The sequence below is a fragment of the Aptenodytes forsteri genome, unplaced genomic scaffold (assembly GCF_000699145.1).
Source record: "Aptenodytes forsteri isolate BGI_AS27 unplaced genomic scaffold, ASM69914v1 Scaffold172, whole genome shotgun sequence".
NCBI lineage: Eukaryota > Metazoa > Chordata > Aves > Sphenisciformes > Spheniscidae > Aptenodytes > Aptenodytes forsteri.
The window spans coordinates 3,015,764-3,022,958 of NW_008795018.1; positions in this window are offsets into that span (position 1 = coordinate 3,015,764).

The following is a 7,195-nucleotide window of genomic DNA, read 5'->3' on the forward strand; positions in this document are numbered from 1 at the left end:
CTGATAACACTGAACATTGTGTTAAGGACTAAAAAGTACTTCCTATGAAATTTTAATTTCTAGAAACAAAAACAGTTGCAAAGAACTTCACATACTAACTTAACTTACTGACACAACCCCAAACATTTAAAAGCACTGAGGTGAACACACCAGCTACTCTGGCCCTGGTGGCTTTCTGAAACAAAAAATAGTGAATCTAGTGAAGTGTCTTATGCCATAACTTACAAGTTTATTTCACCTCTGTCAACATAGTGACGAGATGCTCTTCAACATTTAATATTCCTAAATTTAGATGCTGGTATCTTACACTGCCAACATTTCCACTGGCCATAGTGGAAGTTCAGAATCCTAACTCATATGTAAATATGAATATGTAAGTGTCTTGCTCTGAATCCCATCCAGTGAGACTTAAATTATATAAACTCCAGCTACTTTGCTACTTTAAATTGTCTGAAGAAGAGTGAAACATAACTGAGAAACCAAGAAACTAAACCGTTTGTTAAAATAAGTTTATACTAAAGAATATTTTTAAGCAATTAATGCTTTTTTAGAAACCTAAGTCACAAATCTGTGCTTACCTTTAAAAACATATATACATGTCCTGTGGGCAGCATTCTTCATTAACATGTTTGCAGTGCTTTGTTATCAAAAACCTTCATTCAAATATGGCATTCCTACTTACAAAGCAAAGACAGAACTGGAAGCACATTTCTTAACTATCACAGCCTTTTCTGTTTTGTTTGTCTATGCAGAATCTGAAGGCAGGCTTCCTCTGTCTAAATGTCGACATCTCCTTCTGAATATCTGTGCCAAAACTAATTTCCCTAAGCATTCTTAATATATTCCTTTATGCTCCTATAGAGAGAGAAAGAACCACTTGTAGGGAACAATTAATCTCAGCTTAAAATAGAAAGAACAAATTGCTTCTTAAAAATGCCTCTTTACTTCACTTGGAGGAACTATAAAGAGATTTTAGGGAGAGTGTCTCAGATGTAGACTTCCACATTATAGACAACTAAAGTTAGGTGAGATGATTTTCACTCTAAGTATCAATATAAATAGCTGCATCACCATTTATATGAATAGCTGTGCACACGGAGCCAGTATACTTAAGTTTAGGTACATTAGAGACCCACATGATGAAATTATAGCATTTAGATGAGAAAGTTATGGCAGTTTCATAGCAAAGAAACTTTTTAAATTACTTTAATGTGAAGTTGTAAAAGTACAGTTTTGGTTCCAACCCTGGATTTTTTTCTGCTTTCATAATCCACGGTGTTTACAGCTCTCATGGAAAAAAGTAAGGGTGGAATGTCAGTGCAGTGACTTTTCAGAACTTAATAGCCACTCAGTCCCAGTCTGTGGCTAAATATATGCATACATTGCATGCACACCTACACCCACACACGCCCTCACACACACATATATTTTTAAAAAAAAAGTATATATACATTCCAAGTGTATACAATACACTTATTGCAGTGCAGAGACCTCACTTATAAATCCTCAATTGCTTAAAATGAAGGCTTTCAGAAGCCATTAAGGGAATAATCAAGACAGAATCAAAACTAATAATGTTGAAAGGACAAAAATATAGTTGTTTAGCAATATTAAACAGTTTTGATGATCTGAGTTCTTTCAAATTTTTACCTAATTTCTAAATATCCCAAGTGCCTGAAATTCTCTCCTTCTTCCCCTTCCTCCCTTCCCCCATCTCTTTTTTCTATAGAATTCACTGAGAACTTTGAAAAGCTTTGATCGTGTTAAACCTTAATCTCACATTCCTTAAACGCAACCAGATTTGACTGTTGCCTGTATTTAGCTATATCTATAAGTATAGAAACTTATAAGTGGGCCCATGTCTCTCAAAGTACCAGCCATTCTAGCACCTCACCTACTCATTCTAGCACAACATTAATTTGTTATCAGAGCTGTCAGTGAGCTCGTTGCAACCGTTCTTTCCCCATGGTTGCTTGCATGACCATTGTTCGCTCTTGTCCTAAAGGAAAACATGTCAGAGGTGGTATCTGGTTTTATTGTTTGACATTTTCCTTCACTTCTGTTCATCACGTAATTTATCTCATTTTCCTCTTTTAATCTTACCAAGGCTCGTCTTTCCCATTCTTTGTCCAAATTCTGCTTTTCTTATTCTGCTTGCTGTTTGGGTTTTTTCTTTGTTTGTTTTGGTTTCTTCATGTGTTTGTTTTGGTTTCTTTGTTTTGTCTGTTAATGTTACTATGTATTATTTTGTTGTGATTATCTTCCTGTGATCTCCACATGCATGACTTGAAAAGTTTGACTACTTTGAGTATATAAACAGGAAATGAATTATTTCTTAGATGGGCAGAAGTTAAAGTGAATTCTCCATAAAATCAAGGATACTTATGTAGATTATGTTAATAGGTATGCAGGTATTATGTAGGTATTATGTAGGCATTATATTAATGATTACTTTATTATAAACACATTTTTAATCCAGAGCTCCCCGCTTATGAATAGATAGAGGTTTCCGTACTGCTAGGAACTGACGAGTTTTGTATTTCAAAGGAGTGTCCTTTTGCTCATTTCCTTAGTACTGTTCTGACCAGTGAGACAGCTTACTGTAAATAAAGACATGCATAAAGCTATGAAAGTGAATCATTTTTGAAAGACAGTCATTTGTCAGAATCTGTGTACAGATATATTGTAGAGAATTTTAGAATAATACACTGACTCACCTGCCAATACCACATCTTTTTGTAGGTGCTGCTTTTCTTGATAATCCACTGCCTTGCTGCATTGACTGATGATCTATCGTGCTATTTCTCGGATGTCCAGAAATCTTGCAAAATGGCAGAATGACATACTGAGCAACTCTTCAGTAAGCAGCACATGTTCAGTCAGTTTTATTTGTCCTTGGAGCACCAGATTCACTGTACATGTGATATAGAACCATATTGTGCAGGCACAGTATATCTCACAGGTATAAAACTTTTCCAACTTAGTGTCTGCACAGCAGATTTGTGACGACGTGCATGAATCAAGTACTTACAGGCTTGCAGTTCTTAATGGCAGTCCTGTATTGGTCACAGGTTATATATTTTCTTGCTATTATTGCTATTAAAATTTAAGTGATTTGAGGGATCCGACTAAAATTTAGGTAGGTTAATGTCAAATAAGATTCCTAACGGTGATGTAGTTTCAGGTTTAATTGTGAAGTCATTGTTTTATCCCTATTCCAGGGATGATTAGTTTTGATGACACTAAACGTCTCATCATCAAAAAAAGTGTGGGCTTTATTTTGGTAGTGAAGTTCACAACATTGATCTGAGCACACGAATTTTCACCTGAAGATACCAAACATGGAAATATTCAAGGTCAGGTTGGACGGGGCTCTGAGTAACCTGATTTAGTTGAGTATCATAGACTCATAAAATCATAGAATAGTTTGGGTTGGAGGGGACCTTTAAAGGTCCCTTCCAACCCAAACCATTCTATGATTCTATGAACATAAGAGAGATGGGATGCAAACATAGAATGGATAATAGACAAAGCAGACTGCCTATAGGAAATATCCGATGAACTGTTCCTTTCCTGAAGCTGAGTGCTTACATCTCAGGTTTACAGGTAGGTGCCTCTATGAAACAAAAATGCAAAAATCAAAGCATCTTCCACTTTTAGAGAAATTGCACAATTTTTGTTTAAAAAATGGGTCTTGCCTCTTCCACAATAACTTGTGTCTCTTTTTTATTCAATGAATGTTTAGGGTAAAATTCATAAACAGTTCAGGAATTGGACTACTGGTGTCCTTTTCCCTTACCAGAAAGACAGCTCTGTTTTCAAGTCTGAACAGTCAGGTTCCTCCTAATCTGTTGTCCTTCCTGCCCTGTGATTTTATTGCTTTCCTCTACAAGGTTTTTCAAATGTGATTCTTTTACCTTATGTTGTAGTCAGCAGACAAATAAAACAGGGTACAGATCTTTTTAAATGTTTCCTTTTACAACTGCTCTACTTTTCATGGAATAATTAAAAATTCATTGGTTTAGAGAGAGGGAAAATAAACGTCACTCTATAATCTCATGGCACACAAGTGTAGTCTCACTTTCAGACTCATTTTCCATGCTGATTAGTTTCAATGGAGATTGAGGGCTTTTGAAAATACTATTGGGGCCTCTCTAATATTTTAGGCATCTACCTGCACTTCAAAATCTGACGTATGATCTCAGTTTCTCTACAACAAGAGCTGGGATTCTGACATTACAAATTTTAAAAAAAGGCTACATGAAAGAGTAGTAGACCACAATTAGGTAAGTTAGCTATTAAATAAGATTAGGATAAATTATCACCACAGTCACAGTGATATAAATCTAGACCAGTTCTGTTGAGGATGATTAAATTTTTCTGAATTTACAGTGCTTTTCTTTTTTTACTTTTATATCTTCAGAAAAAATTGTTTTCTACAAATACCACGTTTTATATTATAGCAATATGAGATGTATAAGAAACCAATAATATATTTTTTTCAGAGAAGACCTTCAACGTTGCTTGCACAGTTATTTTTTACTGAAGTTGGATTTCTTATGGGAGTAACACATGTTACTGTAAGTCAGGGCAGTAGGAATATTACTTGAATCTTTAACATATTAAAGGAAGAATTAAAAATAGATTAAATTGATAGCTTAAAGGAAATAGATGATAAAACTATGCATGTTCATAATTTTTACTTCTAATTACATTTAAAACTGTTATATCTTAATGTAGACTTAATCTCTAGTGTAGAGGGAATTTCAATGTAAAAGAAGTACATGATTTTTCGTAGCACGACATATATCTTGCAATACAGATTAAAAGCACTTGCTAAGCAACAAGGAAAAGGTGTCATACTGCATTGGTTGTGGAAAGAAATTTCTACCATGCAAGAGTGGACTGACAAGAATAAAAAGATATGGCAGACAGAAAGAATCACAGCTGTCTTGAACTTTCAAATTAACTCCTTTACAGCAGAGTGGTTTCCATGGCACTTCACTGTTACTCTGCATACATTTTTCTTTCTTCTTCTCTCTCTTTTTTTTTTTTTTTTACTTTTTAATTATTAACCAGAACTGATTTTTGACTCTTTGTTAACATAGAACCTGATACTAAAAAGTCCAGAGCAAGTGATAGCTGACAGAAATTGAGAGTGCTCACGTCTGCGCAGAGAAAGGGAATGCATTGGAGTTGAACTGGACAAAACCTATTTTCTAGCGTTTTCATCATAATGAAAATATAGTGGAACCTGATTTAAGCCAGACTGTTCCACTTTTACTCCAGTGAAAGTGCACTACATTTAAAGTTAGAATAATAGAGTGATGAATCAGACCTTTCAATGTTAGAAACAAAACTAGCGCAGGAGGCCAGTGACTCCTGAATTTATGAACAGCTGAATACACTGAACTTGACAGAGTTATACCAGCTTAAAAATGTAACACTACACCTGTGAATTAAGCAGAAAATTCACCTGACATTAATTTTAATACATATTTAAAGTACAAATCTGCCTTTTGCATTGTATTTGTCTATTTTATGATCATTTATTTCAATGCCTATTAGTAATTTTTTTTTTTTTCCCCTGATTTGTTGGGGTTTTTGCCCTTAACAGTCAGCCCCATGGCCTGCCTCTTACAGGTACACATCAGTATCACAGTGCTCCAGCCCTTAATTCCAGCTCTTTGCCCTGGCTTAGCACAGCTCTCTTCCTGTAGACAGGAGGCTATGCTGAAGCCTTCCAGGCAGAAGTGTTGCAGAGAGGTTCTTCCTGTGTCTCAGAGAACATTGGGAGATTTATTTATGTATTTTACTCCAAGGAGGTACAGTACCTCATGGAGCCCCTGCTGGGGTAATGAACTACACAGTATGCATTTTAGGGCTCAGCCAGCTGATACCCTTTCCTCTAAAGCATAATTTAGAAACAAACAAAAAACCAAACAGAACAAAACAAAAAAGTCCTGTTAAAAGCATTTTTTCCTCTTCAAGGAACAGATTACTGTAAATTTCCCAGTCTGGCTGCTCATTGTTGTGAAGCATCCTGTCAGGCTTTGTCAGGTGAAGTATGCAAGGTGACTGATGGTAAAGCAGCATGATTGTCATCACAACAATGAATGTGGCAGGTCAGGAAATTCCACACTGAATAAATCCCTCATTCAGTCAAAAATATTAACTAGTTATAAATACTGATGGCACTGGATGGATTCTACTGGCAGGCAACCTTGTTCTGTTTTAGTGAACATTTGCAGTTTGGATCAAACCCTTGTTTTTAGTAAGGTGAACAGTAAAATTCCCCTTGACTTTAGAAAATTTATAGTTTATGTATGTATGTAGTCTATTTGTTTGTAGTCTATCCTGTTTCCGCTCCATCTCATTTTCCATTCTCTCCCTTCAGAAAGCCGGAGTAATAACAAGGGAGTAGAAATAGCAGTATTAGATTATTCTGCATCTTCAGCTGTTTACTAAAATATTTATTTCACCTCTGCTTTGCTCAATTTCATTGAATGGATATGCCAAAGTTTATTGGAAAAGTAATATACAGTAATGAAGAATGTTTTTGTTTCATTGTTTTCTTTTTTTTCCTTGTTTTAACTGTTAGGTGGGTGTTGTAGAAGGAGAATGTTTTTCTTCATGCAGAAGTGCAAAAGTTTGATTAGAGCCTCACTTGGCATTTTTAAATAATTGCTGTAACTCAGCTGTTTACAAAGAGGTGAGTAAGCTTTCTCTGGGTACTGTTCCACCAGCTTAGTAGATAGTTTTATATGGACGCTATTTGCTAAATCCTTGACAGGATGTGGTGACTCTTTTTAGAACATTGGAATGAGGTACAGTAAATCAGAATTTTGTTAGTGTAAATTATTTTAAAAATAACTTATTTCTTCAGATTAATAAACCATTTTCCAAATAATGAAACCAGGAAGTATTCGATTAAAGCTCAATTCTGATCATGTTTACATTAAAAACAGCAAATACATATCAACTTATCTATCAAGTAAAAATATTTTAATTTATTTTTTACAATATAAAGGTAATTATAAAATTATTTAACATGCAGAAATTTTCACTTACATAACCTCAGATGCTTGAAAATAAATTAGTTCATGTTTATGAAAGTTCAATGAAAATGAAGAGGAGGGAAATCCATATATCAAATCTGATTTGATATAAACTTTTTTTTAATCTCCTAATTTAC